Here is a 21,469-nt window from a genome sequence, read left to right as displayed (position 1 = left end):
ATAATTGTGTACGCACTTACTTAAAATGCATTAGGGTTACCATAAGGGATAGGTACAAAAAGAGAAGAAAGTCTGCATTTTGACATTGTAAAGTAACATCCTTGTTGACATGTTAATGTCAACATAATCATTGTCAATAGCATGAACATATCAACATGTTCAATCAAATTGATGACCATGTTGACACTGTCATTGTCTAACTTAAAAACAAACCCTCATAACATAAAGATGTTTTATTTTCAACAGGTCAAAACAAAATCATAAAGAATTTCTCACAAAGTGGAAAACATACAATATTGAGTAGTCATGACGTCTACCTCACTATGCTTAAGATCATTTCCAATTAATTAAACTGAGAAACATTTAGCATTTCACACTTTTCTGACATTATACATCTAGGGTTAAAAAGAATAAAGTATAGCTGGAAAAATTAAAGTAGAAATCTAGCTCTTCAGTTTTCTTTCATAGGTTATGTTTCAAGAGGCAAATGATTGACGGGGAATGGAGGAAATCTAGCCCTCAACACTCCTTGATCTGTTTTTTTTTAAAGCAACTGTAAAGCTGTAATTTCACTGGCTTTGTTGGCTGGAAAGTACTCTCTAAAAAGGATAGCATAGCTGGCTGTTTTTTTGTAAAACTCTCCCATCTCTCTTTTATTACCTTTGCTGGATGAATCACATTTCTACCAACGTGAAACAAACAATAAGTTGACAGACATTGTTCCCTGACCTTTAATTCTTGATCTCAGCATTTGGCTTTGCATACAGCTGGCTATTCATTTATTTCCCCATAAGACTGGCCTTTGGCAAAAATCCCAGTAAGTTATTTTTACCTATTAAATTCGTTTGTTAATGTGAAAATGCTCCAAACTCCTGAAAAATAAATAGGTGCAATAAAAAATAATAAAGATTCATGATTTTCTGTTTTATTTTTAAAGCCTAATTGATTCATTTATTAAGCCATAATCTTTTGTTAATTCCAAGTTTAAATAGCAAAATGCTTGCTGAATAAAAATGAGACAAGTGATCATGGTCAAAATGTTTAACACTGTACGCGGTTTGCAAGTAAAAGCTAGCTTTTCAATTTTGTTATATATATTTTTTATAGGAAGGTAGATAAAAAAGATCTTCTATAAATTATGTATTTTTCACTCATAAAATGAAGCATACAGTAACCTTTCCAATAAGTTAGTGATAAGTGTATTAAAAAAATCATCTGTCTTTGCTTGCATCGCTCACTACCAAGTCCCAATCAGCGTGTGGAAGCAACATCATCAGAAACTTCATGGATTTCAATTTCCATTGCAGAGCAGCCAAATGCATGCTTCAGATCATCATGTGCAATGACAAACATCATCTAGAGTGGTGTTTTTCAAACTCAATCCTCAGGATCTCAAACAGTTCATGTTTTCCAGGTCACCTAGCCGGTTCACAGATGTATTCATTAGTCACCACAGATGGAGTTAATTATTTTACTTATGATTCAGTGTGGAAACCTGAAAAATATGAACTGTGTGGGGTCCTGAGAACCAAGTTGAGAACCTGTGTTCTAGAGTGTTGCAAAGCATACTGCCCTTGGACTATTGACTGAAGAGCATGCTTCACCATCTGTCAGTTTGATGGATGAATCTGGGATTGGTACTGTATATGCCATAAGAATGCTTCCTACCTGAAAGTATACTACTAACTGTTTCATGAGGAATAATGGTATTGATCTGCATGTCATGGTTTGGCCTGGGCATGTTCCTGTAAAAGAGAAGCATTAATGCTACAGCATACAGATAGCATTCTAGGGAATTCTGTTGTTCCAACTGTCTGGAAACAGCTTGGGGAAGTCACTTTCCAGTTTCAGCATGATAGTGCCCCCTTGTAGAAAGTGAAATCCAAGTTTAGTGTGGAAAAACTTGCTTTTACTGCACATATCTGATCTCCACTCACTGAATATCTGAACACACTGAACATCTGAATTTCGACCACATAGCCATGTTTTTTCACATAACATCCTCTCCAGATGCACACAATAGGAGTAAAATAACACCCAATGTGTATGGAAAACAATTAGTGAGAATACCCTACTCACAGAATAAAGCATATAGCGGTGCTCATAAAAGTTCTATAGTGTATATGTGCTCTTTATCCGACCACACTCCATCATTTTACCCCAAATATCAGTTTGGGGAGGTGAACATACAAGAATAAAGGATGGTCTTATAAGGAGTAAATAAAATTCCTCTTTTTATTGTAATATCAAAATTCAAATACTTGTTTTGATCAAGGTAGGCCACTGAACCACATAAAGGATGATGGTAAGGCATATGAGCTGGAATGAGGTATGAAGTTTAAACTGCTGCTCTGCAGGTGCCAATCTTTTTCATGTTTAAGTGGTGACTAACTTCAGCAAGGTCCACAGCCCTTCCACCAACATGTTTCTTCTTGAAGTCTTTCTCAAGGTGTGAGGCCGTGGGATATGGACCTCCCTTATATACCTGAGATAATCACATCCCCTTATTGGGGGTGGAGTCAATGATTACATAATTCAGTAGAAGTCTTCTATAACACATAAAAATGTTACAACCAACATAGTGAACATATTAGCTCTTCCACCATCACCTTGCCTAATGTGGAATATATAAAAGGCAAGAATAAGTCATAAATCATAATGATTTTAGATACTGACTTTTTGAATAAACAATGAGGTCCTCAGTAACATTTTTATCATATTGTGGATGCCGACCTACCACAGCAAGTAGATCTCATTCAGATAGGAAGCTACACTGACACTTTATAATTTTGATGTAGGACTTAGCATATTTTGTGCCAATGAAATACAAGATATATTGGTAGAAACCATGTTGCTCTAGGGATTGCGTTTTGTGGGCAGAATGACTTATGCTGAAATAGCTTGCTGGTTACTAGGAAGGCGGTGGCTGTATAATTATTTACAGGGCCACTGCTGAATGTGAACTTATTAAAACTGCAAATGGTGCTGTCTTTACCATTCTGGCAACCTTAAATAAAGTTTACCAAACTGGATCTGCATGCCTGTTACAATATGTATAAATTAATATAGTAACAAAGCAGTCCGGATGAATGTTCACTTCACTGCTGTCTATTTATAGTTATTCACAAAAGTGGCTCCACATGCCCCCTTGAAGTATACTTCCATGGCAGCCATCAGGGGGGACTGCAGGGACTAAAATCCTGGGCCCTTATAAAAAGGGGGGCCCACCCCTGGCTCCTACAGCCAATTCCTGGACAGCAGCACCGGCAGTGCAACAACAGTGGGCTGATGGGTAGGGAGGACTTAAAACAAGACTTCCCTGCACATCAGCTCTGTAAATCATTCCTGATGGTCCAAAATGTCATGATGTGTAACATCAGATAGGGGTGGAGCATTGTGGCAGAATATTTTTTGTTTGGAGGGGGAGCCCTATCTATTTTGTCAGTCCCAGGCCTTAAAATTTCTGTTTGCTTCCCTGTATACCTCTATACAGGTAAACAGTATTTTGGTCTCTAAAAATAGCTAACTACTATATGTATTGTAACATCTATCGTGTATGTTTCTGTGTGTATCACTGCTTTGCGCTTATAGAAAACTTTGGGAAAGGCATGCATACTGTATATTAATTTCCTGCCTAAATCTATTTTGCTCCTTCTCCAAAATAGTTATCCCACCCAGGGGTTGTCAGCTTTGGAGATCCCTGTGTGCCGGCCCATTTTTGAGGTCTGGGACCAATGCAAACAATTTTTTTTTCTATTTGTATGCTTTGTGTAGAGAACAAAAACAATAGTTACAGTTATCAATAGCAATCATTTTAGCTACCTTTCCATAAGACCACAATGTTTTTTTTCTGTGTTTTCCTGCAGTTTGTGTAGCCACATTACAGTATCTACTGGTTTGTACAGTGTGTATGTTTGCAATAAAAAAAAGGACAGTGATTTGTGGCCAGTTGCTAAAAGTTATGCCAAAATTAGTTAATAATATTGATTGATAATTTCCTCTATGCTCATTTTACGGCAAAATACAGTAAAACACTTTTTCGTAATACGGCGAAACAAAAAGCTATCAGTGATTGTTTATTTGATTACCAATATATGAGTTCAGTTAAATTTTAAAGAACATTTTTGAAGTTTTAATGTGGTTACTAATAATAAGAGTGCAGATACAATTAAAAAGATAATTAATGTATTTAATTCACACAAAAATGCTAAAAATAATTAGAGTAAAATCTCATATGGCAAATTATCTCCCAGTACTTAATGTCCATCAGCCAGCAGATAAGGCTGTAAAAGGATAGCACTGCCAAAAGCCAGACGGCACCCAGAAGTTGAGCACTGGAGTGAAAAGGTTCAACAGCTGAGTACCAGAGGGAGAGAGGGCTAAGCTAGAGTCTGTATAGTGCTGTCACAATCCGGCTTGCGATATTCAGCTCTACAGGAGGACTCCCTTGACACATTTCTCGCGTGTGTACATATAGTGGTTTCTTTCTGCTGAAGACTTTTGGCAGCGCTATCCTTTTGCATCCTTATATGCTGTCTGCTGCAGCTCATACAGCAGCAGATGTATACTGGCTATCATCCTTGACTGGCAATATCGGGAACCCCAAACAGTGATGAGCATTGTATGAATTACTGTGATGGGAGGTCGGCTACAGTGCAGATTACTACTACAATGTGGGACTATTAATATGCTAAGTGTCTTCTGCCACATTTCATTGTGGATATTGATAAAGGACATATTACCACGTATATGAACCTTTAAAACTGGACATTAAGTACTGTGGGATAATTCACCATAGGAGGTGATATGCAACTGATTTTACTATAATTATGTTTATCATTTTTGTGTGAGTTTAATACGTTAATTATCTTTTTTTTTTAGCAAAACTGAATTTTATTGGGTTTTTTGAAGATAAATGTAAATGTACAATCGACATCAAACATCAAAAACAAAAACAACAAACAATACATTGCAGCAGAATGTTTGATCCTTCCGTAAAGTGACAACATTTAGATAGAGACATATGTAAGTGTGGTTCAAACAATTTTAGACAGATAAGAAAGAAATACTGTCGAATCATAGAGGGTGAGTTTATGCAGAGTATATAAGGGGGAGAAAGAAGGGAAAAGGAAGAAGGAGAGGAGGGATAGAGGGAGCACTGACAATTTGTCTACAAAATCCTGGGTAGAAAGCCTGACAGGCGGGGACCCAGGACAATGTGGTCGGAGGAATTGCTACAGTAATAAAAATAATAATCATAGAATGAAGGCCATCTCAGAGAGTAAGGGGTATTTAAAAAACATGGAGAAAAGGATAACAGGGAAGTAGTGAGGCATTACAACAGGATGTACAGCCAAGAGGAGAAGAGGGGAGAGAATTGTTGGGTAAAGGAAGTGAAGTAACATATTCCCTTAATACTATTATTTAGACATTCCCTTAGACAACTTCCATAGAGGATTTTCAAAAGATGAGGTTATCTGAGCTTGGGTATCTGGGTCAAGTGTTGACAGATAAGGACCCCATTTTTTATGAAACCCCGCAAGACTGGTATATCCCGTAAGGATAGTAGATTTGCGATCAAAATAAATATATTTCAGCATAACCTTTAAAACTTCAGATAAGGAGGGGGTGGATCTAATAACCCAGTGCTTCAGAATATTTTTTTTTGCAATCGTAAACAGCATGGTTAACATAGGAAAGAGTGGTTTAACCCCAGGCAAAGATTTCCACACAGAAAAATTTATGCAGAGGCATGCCAGCGGGTCTGGTCGTAAAGAGGTGTGAAAACTGGTATTGATGAATACTAATAATTTATTCCTAAAGCGCTGGATCCTAGTACAACTCCAGGGACAATGGTAGAATGAGGCTTTAGCCCCTTTGCATTTAGGACATTTGTTGGAATTTAAGGGGTCACCAGCAGCCTGGTTATAGGGTGGTAAGCATGCCCTATGTATGGTTTTGAGATGGACCTCTTGTAGGTATGCAGAGGTTAGTATGGACAAGGTGCGTTGGTGGTGGTCTAGCAATTGTTCGTAGGAGTTAATGTCTGAAACCTCTGATTGCCATGAGGCAACTAGTTTTGGAAGATATGGCGTGGAGGGAATGTTTACAAGGAGAATATATAGGTGCTTAATTTTGTAAGTTTTTGACTCCCATTGTTTCAGAACTTTTGCTAGTGGGGAGGGGGGGACCTTATGAGAGGGATTAAGGTTAAGTGATGTGAGGTAGTGCCTCAATTGGAGATACATGAAAAAGTGGGAAGAGGGTAGGAAGTACCTGTCTCTTAGTGTCTCAAACTGTGTAATGTGGCCACCCGGATCGAAAACCTGGGAAGCGGAGCATAGCCCCCTCTCCCGCCACTGAAGGAATAAAGTGTTGTGAAGGGAAGGAGGGAAGGAGGGGTTTCCCCAGAGAGGTATATATGTGGAAGCAGTGTGATCTAAGTTTAATTTCTTATGAATTTTCACCCAGCTAATATAGGTGTCCCTAAATAAAGGGTGTTCCATAATTGCGGGTGGGATCAAGGCCTTCTTTGTATGCAGAAGAGCACCAGGGGAAAAAGGACTAAAGGCACTAGTATCTAAAGCCAGGTCCGTATAAGTGCTCCTACCCAGTAGCCTGTCAGTGGCATATCGAAGGAAGATTGTGAGAGAATAGGATAAAAAATCCGGGACACCAAACCCTCCCATTGACTTGTCCATCACCAGCTTCGCAAATGCCACCTTAGGCTTCTTTCCTTGCCAGATAAAACGGGTCATAGCCCTGCGAAGTCTGATGTTGTCCAAGTCCCTGAGGCTAATCGGAAGAAACTGCATGACATAAAAGATTTTAGGGAAGATTACAGATTTAAGAACTGCAATCCGTCCCAACATGGAAAGGGGAAGAGTAGCCCAGCCCTCCAGCTTAGTAAGCACAGCAGTAATAACCGAAGAAAAATTTAGCTCATAAGTGCGTGAGATATCTCGTGGGATACTAATTCCCAGGTACTTGAAATGTGACTGAGTAATTGTGAAGGTGGTGGTTTGTGTGAGTGTGGAAAGCAAGGAAGGAGAAACGTTCAAAGGAAGCTGTTCCGATTTTTCGACATTAATCTTATAGCCGGCCGTTGCACCAAAATCCGAGATCAAGCGCAGAATTTCAGGGATAGATGAAAGTGGATCAGAAACAAATAAGAGCATGTCGTCTGCAAATAAGGCGACCTTAAGTTCAGTTGTGCCGACGAATATACAAGTGTAAGAAGTAGAGAGTCTGAGGGCTATAGCTAAAGGTTCTAAAGCAATGGCGAAGAGAAGAGGGGATAGGGGACAGCCCTGCCTAGTACCTTTTCCAATAGAGAAGGGGTTGGAGAGGAAGCCGTTGCAGGAGATTTGGGTGGCTGGGGATGAATAAAGAGTACGGATAGCGTGAATAAAGGGTTCTGGAAAGCCAAAGCGGCGTAGGGTAGTATAAAGGTGTGGCCATTCGACTAGGTCGAAGGCTTTTTCCGCATCCAGGGAAAGGATGGCAGAGCCTGAGTGTGATGAGTTGGAATGACAGGAGTGCAAAGCTGCTATCACCTTCCTCACATTGACCACCGAATGCCTGCCGACGATGAAGCCAGTCTGATCAGGGTGGACGATGTGGGGGAGCGTGAGTTTGAGACGGTCGGCTAAAATTTTTGCAAATAGCTTATAATCTAAGTTCAGCAAAGATATTGGGCGATACGAGCCAGGGAGTGATAGATCCCTTCCAGGTTTGGGAAGTAATTTAAGGATAGCTGAGTTGAAATGTGGAGGGGGGGTCCTCGCTAGCAACAAGGAATTGAAAACCTCAACTAAAATATAATCAAATTTGTGTTGGAGGAGTTTATAAAACTCCCCAGTGTAGCCATCAGGGCCTGGGGCTTTATGAGGTTTCAATTGCCCAATTGCCAGGCGGACTTCAGTTAGAGTGTTCGGGGATAGTAGTTGAGAGGCCATTTCTATCGAGAGGGCAGGAAAAGGGAGAGCCTCCCATAGGGAGGGGGGGGCTTGGTGTGTCTCTGGAGGGATGGGAGAGTGGGTGGACTGCAAAGGGGGAGTAGGAGCAGTAGGCTGGGCTGGTGTTGTTTGTGAAGAAGTGCCTGGTTGATCAGACGTATAAAGCTGTGAATAATAGTTATGCATAATCTGAGCGATCTGTTTGTTCGTGGAGGTCAGGGTTCCTTGTGATGTGCGAAGGGGGTGAACGATCGCCGGGGAATATGTGCCACGTAGCAGATTGGAGAGTAAATGCCCCGATTTGTTGCCAAACCTGTGGAATTTGTGGTGGACAGAGAAAAGGTATCTGTCACCCATTTCCGACAGAAATTCATCAAAATGAGTTTTGGATGTCAAGTAAGCATGTTTTGTGGCTGGGGAGGGGGAAGATTTATATGTCTGAAAAGACCTGGATAGAGTGTCTTGAAGTGTTAAGTATTGAACCGAGTATTTCTTGTTGGAAGCTGCAGTAAAAGATAGAATTGCACCTCTGAGCACGGCTTTTGCCGACATCCAGAACAGAAAAGGATCGGTCTTAATATGTTCAGAGTTGGTGATACAATAATCTTCCCAAGTAGCTTCCAAAAAGGATTTAAAAGTAAGAGATCGGCAAAACCTGGAAGGAAATTTCCACAATTTGGTAGAATCCCTGTCATCAGGGAAATGAGCAGTAAAGGTAACCAGGGCATGATCAGAGAGAGAGATGGGGGCAATGTAGCATTGAGTGACCTGAGGGAAGAGAGTATGAGAGATGAAGAAGTAGTCAATGCGGGAGAGAGAGCCATGCGCCGCCGAGAGACAGGTGTATTCCCTCTCCGTTGGGTTTAGGGCTCGCCAGAGGTCTATAACCTGGAGAGTAGATGAAAAAAAAGGGATGCCTAGTTTAGGGAGTGTGGAGTGTGAGGTCCCACGCACAGAAGATTTGTCTAGGAGTGGAGAGGAGATCAAATTAAAATCCCCTCCAATGATAAGGTTATCCCTCATAAAAGGGGTCAAAAGGGCAATAACTGACGGAGGTAGGACTTGGAGTAAGGAGGGGGGTGTAGACATTAGCCAGAGTAAATTTTTTACCTAATAAGTCTACGGAGACTACTACAAATCTACCTAAGTCATCTGCAGTGACATTATGAATTTCATATGGTAGAGAGCAACGCACCAGGATAGCTACACCACGGGCTCTGGAGTTGTAGGAGGAGGATGCTTACACAGACCATCCCAGCATTCCCAATTTCAGGGTTTCAGATGGGGTCAGGTGGGTTTCCTGTAGGAATGCCACATCCACACCATTTTTCTGTAAGTAAATCAGGAGTTTTCTCCTTTTCGCTGGGGAGTTAATACCTCCAACATTCCATGTGGCGTAGCGAAGATCAGGCATCCCTCGAGGAAACAGGGAGAAACAGGAACAGTAGTTCAATACATAGTGGGGCGAGGGCGGTAGCCTTCAGGGTGATCATATTATGTGGCTTTGCAGCATCCAACCAATTCACAAAGTTGAGAGCAGTGCTTAAGAGAACAGGAGGGTAAAGGAAGACAGTAAGGATGAAGCGAAATTTAATGAGAAGGGGGAGATGAGCATACGTGAGAAAGGGCAACCAGACACTAGCGCCTGGTGCCAAACTTCCGTAACAGCTGATTAATAGTAGTATAGCAAACAAAAAACGCATCCGGCGGGGAGGGGTAGATCCGTCCCTGTTCCCCAGAGTGCAACTTTGTATGAAAGAGGCCAGGAGGCCTCCGCAGTACACCGCAAGGTATGGAGATATACATAACATGAGAATTGACCTGTAAATGCAATAAACAGACTGATATAATATGAGCTATTGTAAAAGCTCTTCAATTGAAAAGCCGAAGCTTAGCATATCAAAACAGAAGGCATAAAGCATTATTCCGTGGAATCCGTGATGTCGGCACCCTTAGCTTGGGACAGCTCCTGGAGATATGCCATTGCATTGGGAGGGTTGGAGAAGTCCTTAAAAGAAGTCCCATCATAAATACGGAGTCTAGCAGGATACAGCAGGCCGAATTTGCGCCCTTCAGCGACCAGATCGAGAGCATACAGGGGAGAAAGATTTTCTGGCACGCGACAACTCTGCAGAATAATCCTGGAAAATATGCAGTTTATGTCCTTCCCACGACAGGGTTTTTGCCTTACGAGAGGCCGACCAAATCTCCATCTTGTGCAAGTAATTTAGGCAGCGGAACAGGGTAACGCGGGGTCTCGGCCTGTTAGGGGTCGGTGTCGGACCCACCCTATGGACCCTCTCTATAACCATGTCCTGGCAACTGACTCTATGCCTAGGAGCGAGAGGAGGGTGTTGCGGACAAAGTGGGCCAGAGCGGGCCCCTTAACAGATTCGGGCAGGCCAACCAGCCTAATGTTATTACGACTCGATCTGTTCTCAATGTCGTCAATCTTGTTCCACAGCTGGTAATTATCATTAGTGAGACGTTTCACTGTGTGCTGCAGACCCTCAACATCGTGGGAGACTATAGTGATTTGTTGCTCTGTTGCAGAGACCCTGTGTGTGAGGTGTTGAAGTTGGCTGGTGATGTCAGCTACAGCCTTAGAGAGAAGGGGCGTCATGGTGGCTGTAATGGCTGCCACTACATCCGTGTAAGTCACAGGGGTATCACTGCCTGCACTTACTTGGCCCCCAGAAGCTAGTCCCTCTGCAGCGGTCTTCTTGTGAAGGGGGGGAGCGCTATCGACAGCGGATTCCGCCGTCATCGTCCCTGCAGCACGCCGCTTCTCCTGGCGTGGAGGCTGCGGCTGCTGCTGGTGGTCCGGCTGAGGGTGCGCCGTCATCGGTGCCTGGAATTTATCCATCTGCGGCGGGTTAGGTAGCAGGGGCACTGCGGGAGGCTCCGGGTCCGAAACAAGGCTTTAAAAGCCGTGAAAACAGTGTTTGTAGGGGAGCGGGGGACGGAGCTCAGAACGGAGCTCAGCACTTCATAAAGCCGGAACCGGAAGTCCTAATTATCTTTTTAATTGTATCTGCAATTATTAGTTACCACATTGCTCTTGTTCTGAGTTGACATTCCAGATCACCTTTTGAGAGCTGCAAATATAATTGTACTAACCTTTCCTGTACTCAAATTGTAATATTATCTGTTTAATAATTGTGTATGCAGCTAATTATTGCCTAATAATTAATAATTAGTAGAGATGTGCGGCGGACACATTTTGGGTTTTGTGTTTTGGTTTTGGATCTGGATTCCCGCTCGTGTTTTGGATCTGGATTGGTTTTGCCAAAACCACCCTTTCGGGTTTTGGTTTTGGATCTGGATGATTTTTGAAAAATAACATAAAAACAGCTAAAATCACAGAATTTGTGGGTTATATTGATCCTACAGTATTATTAACCTCAATAACATTCATTTCCACTCATTTTCAGTCTATTCTGAACACCTCACAATTTTGTTTTTATGCTAAAAGGCTGTGCAGAGGTAGCTGGATGACTAAGCTAAGCGACACAAGTGGGCGGCACAAACACCTGCCCCATCTAGGAGTGGCACTGCAGTGGCAGACAGTATGGCAGTTTTAAAAACTAGTCCCCAAAGAGCACATAATGCAAAGAAAAAAAAGACGTGCAAGATGGAACCCTTATGTTGTTTAAACAGGATATGCACAGTTTAATAAACCCATCATTTCAGCGACAGGTGGTCCCTCTGTAAAAAGCTTGCCAAGTTCTCCGAATCATAGCTAGCTACAAACATACCACCTCCATATTTGATGACTTTTCACATTATGAGAAGAGGCCAGAGGAAGAGGACAGTGTCAAGAAGGTGATTAAAAATCAGAGGCACATGCAATCAGGAACAACACACAGGCTTTCACCTCCACTCTTATATTGGTGTGGAACAGAAAGGACTTAACCAAGCAAATATTTAATTATTAACACATTACTGGACAAATTGTAAAACTAGGGTCCAAAGCCTCCTTCTCCATTTTCAGGGCTTAAGATAATCTCAGGTTTAATGCTGGGATACAAATAAACTGGTGTATACCACAAGATCAAGATTGGATATTTTCCACTCAACGGAGTCTGGATACTTATTTTGTGAAAATCTTGTGGGTTTCTTTTTTTCCCATTTTTTAATTGCATTTTTATTTACATATTTTGTGTCAGATGCCTTATTTTTGTTTTTTGCACAGCTCCCAGTTACACGCATGTGAGCATACCTGGGTGTCCCAGTTACACGCATGTGAGCATACCTGTGTGACTTGTTTATTTCATTCATATTAAGTACTAAGCATGACTGTGCAGTCATTTTTTTCATTATTGAGCCCCTCCCCTAGTGGATTTTACAATCTCTTAGTTCTTGCAATAACCCTACGCAGACCTTAGGAAAGGAAAATACCTGTACAACAAATGTGCATCTTCTAAATAAATAATCCCAAAATGTGGAACATCAATAATAAATCAAAATTAAGGTTGACTAATTGGAGCCATTAATTTGAGTGAGTCCCTAACACAAAATAATTGATAAGAACCTCTCTCTAATGCTCGGCAGAAAACATCACGTTTACCTCTCCAGCAGTTGCACTGGATTATGATTCAGTCTCTTCTGAGTCACACTGACTTTGGCCACAAATGTGGTATCTCCCGACTTTATTTAAAAACACCTCTGCAATTTCTATTTCCACCTTTTGCGGCTAGTTTTCACAAATCTGTTTGTGATGTTGAAGCTTGTTTCATATCTGCTCTAGGGTTTTATTTAAACCTAGAATGAAGTACAGCAGCATCCCTGGACTTATACAGCATAAGCAGCACCCCTGGAGAATTACACAGCACAGCAGACAGGCAACAGCACCCCTGGACTTAAACAGCAAATGGGCAGCACAACTGGACTGATGAGGCAGAGGGGCAGCACCCCATATAGGGACGCACCCCTGGAATGATGTGGCTAAGAAAAGATGTGCAAGATGGAATTGTCCTTGGGCCCACCCACCACCCACCCACCCTTATGTTGTATAAACAGGACATGCACACTTTAACAAACCAATAATTTCAGCAACAGGGTCTGCCACATGACTGTTGCTGAAATTATTGGTTTGTTTGGACCCCTACCAAAAAAGAAACAATTGATCTCTCCTTGCACAAACTGGCTCTATAGTGGCAAGATGTCATCCTCATCCTCAGATTCCCTCCCCTTCAGTTTAACATCCTCATCCTCACAGAGAAATAATATTCAAACAAACAAACAAACAAACCAACCACATAATTTAGGTGTCCGTGGACTGCTTACACTGTTACCTAAAGTTTCTGGGCTTGACAATGACTTATGATGAATGTGCTGCAAGTGACGTATAAGGGAGAATGTGCCTATGTGGTTAAAATCCTTACCCCTACTTATTATGGATTGATAAAAGCAACAGATAGTTTGACAACTGTTGTCCAGATTTGTGGAGAAATAATTCAACACCAAAGAGGTGGCCTTTTTGGTATTCTGCCCAGGCATGACAATGAGCTTTTTCATCCCATGGCCAACAACTGTCTCCACTGGTGCCTTATTCAAACAAACCACATCACCATCAGAATCCTGATCATCAATTTCCTCTATGGTGCCAGCTACACCCATATCCTTCTCATCCTGGTGTACTTCTACAGTGACATCCTCACTCACAGTATCAGCAACTGGACTGGCGGTGCTCCTATTAGCAGTTGCAGGGGGTGTACAAATGGTGGTAGGGGCCTCCTTTTCCCATAGAGTGTTGTGAAGGTCAGGCCTAGACATCGCAAGCGCAGACAGTGCCAGCACCCCTGTATTTTCACACCCCTGTAATTTTAACAGCATACAAAACAGGGCAAGTGTACATTCATTTTCACTGTACCCTAGAATTATTTCAGCTTAAAAGACAAGGCCAGTGTTCATTGATTTTCAATGCACCCTAGTATTATTACAGCATACAAGACAGGGCCAGTGTACATTGATTTTCACTGCACCCCTGAATTTGTATAGCATACAGGGCCAGTGTAATGTTATTTGAACAGCAACACCCCAATATTTTACAGCATACAGCAGTGTGCTTTTCATTTTTAACAGCTGCACCCCTGATTTTTAAGAGCATACAGGGCCAGTGTAATGTTATTTAAACAGCAGCACCCCTATATTTTACAGCATACAGCAGAGTGCTTTTAATTTTTAACAACTGCACCCCTGATTTTTTTTATAGCATACAGCGCCAGTGTAATGTTTTGTGAACAGCAACACCCCTATATTTTACAGCATACAGCAGTGTGCTTTTAATTTTTAACAACTGCACCACTTAATTTTTATAGCATACAAGGCCAGCAGCACCCCTATTTTTTACAGCATACAGGAGCAGTGTACTTTTAATTTTTAACAACTGTACCCCTGAATTTTTACAACATACAGGGCCAGCAGCACCCCTATATTTTACAGCATACAGGAGCAGTGTGTGTTTAATTTTTAACAACTGCACCCCTGAATTTTTAAAACATACAGTGCCAGCAGCACCCCTATATTTTACAGCATACAGGAGCCATATGCTTTAAATTTTTAACAACTGCACCCCTGAATTTTTATAGCATACAGGGCTGGTGTAATGTTGTTGAACAGCAGCACCCCAACATTTTACAGCATACAAGGGCACACTGCTTTTAATTTTTAACAACTGCACCTCTGAATTTTTACAACATACAGGGCCAGCAGCACTCCTATATTTTACAGCATACAGGAGCAGTGTGCTTTTATTTTTTAACAACTGCACCCCTGAATTTTTACAACATACAGGCCAGCAGCACACTTATATTTTACAGCATATAGGAGGAGGACAGTGCCCCTGCACCCTGTACAACACAGTGACAGCCAGAACAGCAACACCCATGTACAGCTGCAGCACCTGCCCTTAACAGCACATGAAACACCAGTGACAGCCAGAACAGCACCCCTAACAGAGCACAGGAACACCACAGTGACTGCAGCAGCAACCCTACAGAGCACACACTAACCCCACCTGACGCCACCACCCACAGAGAGAGACAGAGGTCCGTCTCCCTCACTCTCCAAGTCTAGAGTGAAAATGGCGGCAATGCGTGGCTGTTTATATGTGATCAAAAACCCACGAGAATACAACAGCAGGATGATGACATTTTGCCTCGTTCTGCTTTTCAAGTCTGGCAGGAAGTCCCGAGCCGGACTCTGATCTGGGCTCAGAACAGGATGTTTGGTGGGGTTTGGTTCCGAACCCACTCATCTCTAATAATTAGTATAATTTTTGAAAAGGAGTCATTTTTTTTATTTGCCCTGGGTGCCATCTACCCTACTTATACCTCAGCTGATAGAGTCTCTACTGATGCAAGGTCCCTAAAGAACTTTCCCTATGACAACCCCTCTTCAAAAACTGAGGCTTGCAAAGCAAGGGGAGTTCTGATTACATTTATTAAAACTGTAAATGAAAGCCTGTGCCAGATGAAACCAACATAAATAAAATATAACTCAATTATAAATATATCATGTGTTAGCTATAATAATTTATGCTACTTGCATATGACTGTGTAAATGAAACTGATTGTACTAAAATGATTTAAAGAACAAACAGTTTTGCTATATTGCATCATGTTTCCCTAAAGGATTAATTGACAAAACAATTCTTATTGCTAACTTTCCCAAAGCTCCTTTTGATACAGCTTTGTGAGTAATCATGTGTAAAATATTTCCTTTAGATCAAAAATAGAATGACCTAGGGTTACTTTCTAAACATATGGAACAACAATTTTGATATTGCAATATTTTTGTGCAGTTAAAATGGTAGAATTTCAGTTATGCTTTCAGTATCCAGACTATTCTTGGTACAGTATGTAATCTTAGCATGGGTAATTACATGTTCTTACCACATTTGTGATGACTGCATCTCTGCTCAAATGTAAATGAAAATATATACTTGAAATATTCTACAAAAACAGCATGCTGAGTTACAAAAAAAACAGCATTGCCATCAAGTTTTTAGATTCAAAGCTTGCAAAGCTTGAAGAGAGATAAAATTGTGAGAGATAATGGGGGTCATTCCAAGTTGATCGCTAGCTGCCGTTGTTCTCTGCGTAGCGATCAGTGAAAAAAATGGCTAATCTGCGCATGCGTATGCACCGCAATGCGCACGCGCGTCGCATGGGTACGAAGTCCTTTGTGGTTTTGCACTGGTTCTAGCGACAATTCCAATCACATAGCCGAATGCAAGGAGATTGACAGAAAGAGAGTGTTCATGGGTGTCAACTGACCATTTTCTGGGAGTGTTTGGAAAAATGCAGGCGTGACCTGTCGTTTGCTGGGCGGGTATCTGACGTCATTACTGTGTCACTCGTTGCAGCAATCATCACACAGAATAAGTAACTACAGGGCTGGTCTTGTTCTGCACAAAATGTGTTTGCTCCCCAGCGTGGCTGCACAGGCAATTGCACTTCTGCAAAGTGAAAATTCACTCCCCCATGGGCGGTGACTATGCGTTTGCATGGCTGCTAAAAGTAGCTAGCAAGCGATCAACTCGGGGTGAGGGCCAAAGTACTAACCAGTTTACTCCTGTTATTTTGCAAACAGAGGGGGTCTATCTACTAAGCCTTGGATGGAGAAAAAGTGGATGGAGATAAAGTACCAGCCAGGCAGCTCCTGTCATTTTTTAAACACAGCCTGTAACATGGCAGTTAGGAGTTGATTGTCTGCTACTTTATCTCTGTCCACTTTATCCTGGGATAAAGTTTCATTTATGATGAAAATAATACAAGGAAGATACTTATGACACATATTATGTGTCATATGTATCTTCGTTATAATACTCTAATCATTTTGATACATTAGACTAGTATAGGAGGCACTGCTAGCAGTGCTTCCTGTTGTCAGTGTTAATGGGCATAAAGTGGAGGGCGAGGCCAAGGACTGGGCTGCAAAAGCCCATTGAAAAAATGATGATACAGCGGCACTAGTAGAAGTGCCTCTGGGACAGGGCCTGATATGATTGGACAGCGGATCCAGTCTGGATCCGCTGGTCCAATCACCCACACGCTGCGGCGTCGCTCACCTCCCTCTCCTCCTGTCCTGTCATCGCAGCGTCGCCGGCGCGTTATCCTCCGTGATCCCGCCGGAATGTTAGGTGGCCGCTTGCTACTGATCCACACCTGGTGGAGGGTCGGAGCCTTCCGCCTCCCTTCCCCGTGTAGTTGTCTCCCCTGCAGCAGCCCGATGATTACAGAAGCCACCTGCTGCTTCCGCCAGCAACAGAGGACCTGGAGTCTACCTGGAGTCCGGAAGCTGCACGTCTGATCCGAGGTTCGTCTCTCCCACTCACACTCTCACACACTCTCTCTCTCTCTCTCTCTCTCACACACTCTCTCTTTCTCCTCCCCTACCCCCTCCTTCCATGGTAAGTGTATTTTTATTTTCTTTGTTTTTAAGTAGCTTATTTCCGTACTCCTTCCTCCCACTTCTCTTTCTCATATCTTTCCCATTCCTTGTGTCTTTTTTTGGGTGGGATGTACTAACCTCCCCCGCAGCGTTAAATGCCTTTCTCTGCTCTCTCCAGACATCTTGGTAACCTGGCTCCTCCCCATCCTGGCGCTGTTATTTGCTCCTGTTGTTTCCACATCACAGCTACCTCTCCGGATGCTGTGATATGAGCACATGGATCACCAGTGAATACCAAGGCTCAGCGTGGCATCCACAATGCTGAGTCCTGAGTGGTTTCGGCGGTGAGGAGGTGGTGCATGTGAACAACAAGAAGCGAATAACAGCGCTGGGATGGGGAAAAGCCAGGTTACCGAGATGTCAGGGGAGCACAGAGAAAGGCAGTTAACACTGCCAGAGAGGTTAGTACACCCCGCCCTTTCTCACCTGTTTATTCTCTCTCTCCTCTCTTGTTTTTTTTTTTTTAACTTTTATTCCCCCACAGGTCCCCCTATTGGATTCTACTGGACAAGTGGACGTGATTATCGGCGTGGGATGTAGGTAAGTAATCTCTCATTTTTACAGGTCCCACTATTGGATTCTACTGGACAAGTGGACGTGATTCTCGGCGTGGGATGTAGGTAAGTATGTGTGAGTGTGTAAGTGTGTTTTAATAAATTTTTACTTTCACAGTGTGTGTGTTGTGTTTTTATTTGGGTATTTTTTTGTTGTAGAACTACAGGTACCAGCGGACCCGTTATTTCCCTGCATGCTGGTACTTGTGGTTCTCCAAGTACCAGCAAGTGGGGGAGGCTTGCTGGGCCTTGTAGTTCCACAACAAAATCAATATCCTTTTTTATTTACACACTTATGGCTATCAGCCCGGCACCCACCACCCAGGGGTGCTGGGGACAGCCTCGGGATTCACTCCTGGCCCTTGGGTGCCTGGAGGGGTGGACCCTTTGAATTAAGTGGTCCCCACTCCTCCAGGGAACCCCGGCCAGGGGTGACTAGTTTGGGGGGTAATTCCACGGCCGCAGGGACCAATAAAAAAGTGTCCCCCGGCTGTGTAATTATCTCTCTGGCTAGTGGATCCCGGTGCTGGTTTAAAAAATAGGGGGGACACCTACATCTTTTGTCCCCCCGTATTTTTGGAACCAGGACCGGACTAAGAGCCCGGTGCTGGTTGTCTAAATATGGGGAACCCCTGTCCAATTTTTTTTACCAGTATTTAAACAACCAGGACCGGCTCAAAGAGCCCGAGGTTGATTATACTTAGGAGGGGGGACCCCACGCATTTCTTTTTCCATTTGATCCCATTCACACCCTTTTTCACAGATAAGCATGCACGGATCACACTGATCTGTGCATGACTATCACAACAATCCAGCAAAAAGCTCAATTTTATTACAAATTTCATGCTTTCCTGGAAGTGTATGGTTATTGTCGGCAGTGATTGAGAATGCAGTGATGCAAATTAGTGGTGGAGGGCTGGGCCAGTTGATGGTGGGTGAGTGGCAGTGGGCATCGGCTATGGGGCAGTAGCGGGCATTGGCTCGGCGGCGGTAGGGGTCATCGGCAGGATTCGCCAGACATTATGGCTGCAGTGCCGCAACAGCCACTGACCTCACCGCACGCCACTGACTTTATCTATATCCAAAGCTTAGTAAATAGACCCCACAGGCTGTAGCATGTAAGGCAGAAGTGTAAGAAGTATAAGAAATGTAAGACAGTTACCTTAAAGTGAAGAACTTCACTTATAGGCTATTCAGTCATTTTAGTTAATTGAAGCTTTAGGTGTGTTGTTGAATGAAACAATACACACAATTCAGGGCTGTGTCAGATAGCACAACACATTTTGACACTACTAATTGCCTATGGTGCTATGCTTCACTACTTGTGATTTTAAAGCATTTTTATTTATTTTTGAGGGCACATGGACTACAATACATCCCATTGTAATGTTACACTTTTGCGTAGTGTCACACGTATGCTCATGCATAATTTTACACTTAGGGGGAAATTCAATTGTGTGCATCGTTCAGATCTGGTCTTCTGCTGCAGCGATATGTGTGTGTGTGTAAGTAAGTGTGAGTGTACTGTATGTGAGTGAACTACATCTCTCATCTCCCAGCAGCCACCTCCCCTCCCAGCAGCCCTCTTGAATCCCATCAGCCCCCTCCCAAGACGATAGATGAAGGATAGCCCACCGGAGCTGTAGAGACCACCGGAGACCACTGAACTGTTAAGTATTATTATTTTTTTACATGCTGCAAGCTTGAAACCCTGCATGCTTTTTTTTATTGGATACAGTGAGTATTGGGAAAGCACATATCCATGGCAATCCAAAATTGAGTGGGAGGTCTGCAAGGTTTTTGCAGTGAAAACCTTGCACCCAATTGAATTCCCCTTTAGGCTCATGCATAGATCCTACATCACACAACACTAGTAATGAATCCATAGCAGTACTGGCTATGTATTGTATAAAATAATTCCAGTGCTAGTATGCCTAATTGATGTGCATTGTTATAAAAGGCTACCTGGCAATGCAGGGTCCCCATTTTTACAGCTGAACAGACAACTGTCTATCCAAGTCAATTTCCTGGTAATTAATATAAGTAGAGGAAAGGGTAAAACAAAACAGCATGGTCTTCTTCATAAAAAAAATCACAACTGAAACAAGCCTATGACTCTTCTAGGCCTCTCTCAGATTTGGGAACTGTGATAAATATCTCAGAAGTATATTACCATTTAAATATGTATTGGTCATAGTCACTTAATCTTGATACATCATGTTAAAGTCTCCACAATAGATATAAGTACATGAAACATACTACAGTGTAATTTTTTCAGAAATTTACTAAAATGTGTAACAATGGAGTTGAAACTTAGATTATTAATTCCATGAAACCAAAGGAGAAGGTTACTGCACTCTTGGACTAAATTGTAGTTTATGTGAATTGTAGATTATCACAGTTTCTTCTCCGAATCTCAAGATTTAGAAGCAATCTTTAATGGAGAATCTTAAATCTTTATTTTCTGCCAGGGATATACAGTATAGAAAGTAATATAGAACTTAGTGCAACACTGTGTGACTATAAATAATATATTCATAGTGTAACTGTAACACCCCAAGGTTGGCGGGTATGTTTAAGTGGATGAGAGAGGTATCACAGGTGTTGGTTGGCTATGGGACAGACCCTTTATTTGAAATGTACTTCCCTGTACCTTGCTTCAAAGTACCTCACTCAGAGAGGCAAGATAGATTGATACAAAACAGGAGTGAGTCAGCAATTCCAACAGGATGACTTTTTATTGGCAGCAATGAACTCTGGATTAAGGATGATGATTGTGTTAATTAGCAAAAATAGTAGATAATCACAAGAAGAATAGGGCAATAAAAGAAGATAAAGAGATGATAACTGACTACAGTTCACAACACATTGGATCATTCAAAAATGCAAAAGAAAATTAATTCAATCACCAATATTGGCATATTACAATCACAAGCTATAATGTTGTGATGAGAAGAATAATGAAAAACACACTTTTACCATAACAGTTGCTAAATTTCTAGCTTTCCCTAACCAAGTTGTTGTAATCTTCACCAGCAAATAACGTTGCAGCTCTCTTTAAATCCTGTGGTGTCACAGTGTTGCAATGGGATAATAGCACACCTAAATACAAGTAAGCCTGGGTTGCAAGAATGTCACTGTATCTCAGTTTTATGCAAAAAGGATGTAGTTTGTGAAGCCTGATTTATAAAAATGATTTATAAGATGCCTGATTTATAAGATGTTGCACTGTAAGACTGTATTACGCTGCCTGTTCCCTTTACACAGCATGTGACAAATTGGATACTTGGACTGGATACTTTTTTTGCCTGTGGTTTGTGTTAAGTTGCAGTTAAAATGCCGGCTGTCAGGATCCCGGTGTTCAGGATACCGATGCTGAAATCCTGACAGCTGACAATGCCACCAACCAGAATCCCGGTGCACTAGGGCTAGTCCCACTCGTAGGTGTCCACAACAACCATAGAGTGGAAATAGAACCACCGAGCCCACAACATGTTG

This window comes from Pseudophryne corroboree, chromosome 2 (assembly GCF_028390025.1).
Source record: "Pseudophryne corroboree isolate aPseCor3 chromosome 2, aPseCor3.hap2, whole genome shotgun sequence".
NCBI lineage: Eukaryota > Metazoa > Chordata > Amphibia > Anura > Myobatrachidae > Pseudophryne > Pseudophryne corroboree.
This window is presented reverse-complemented; position numbering follows the sequence as displayed.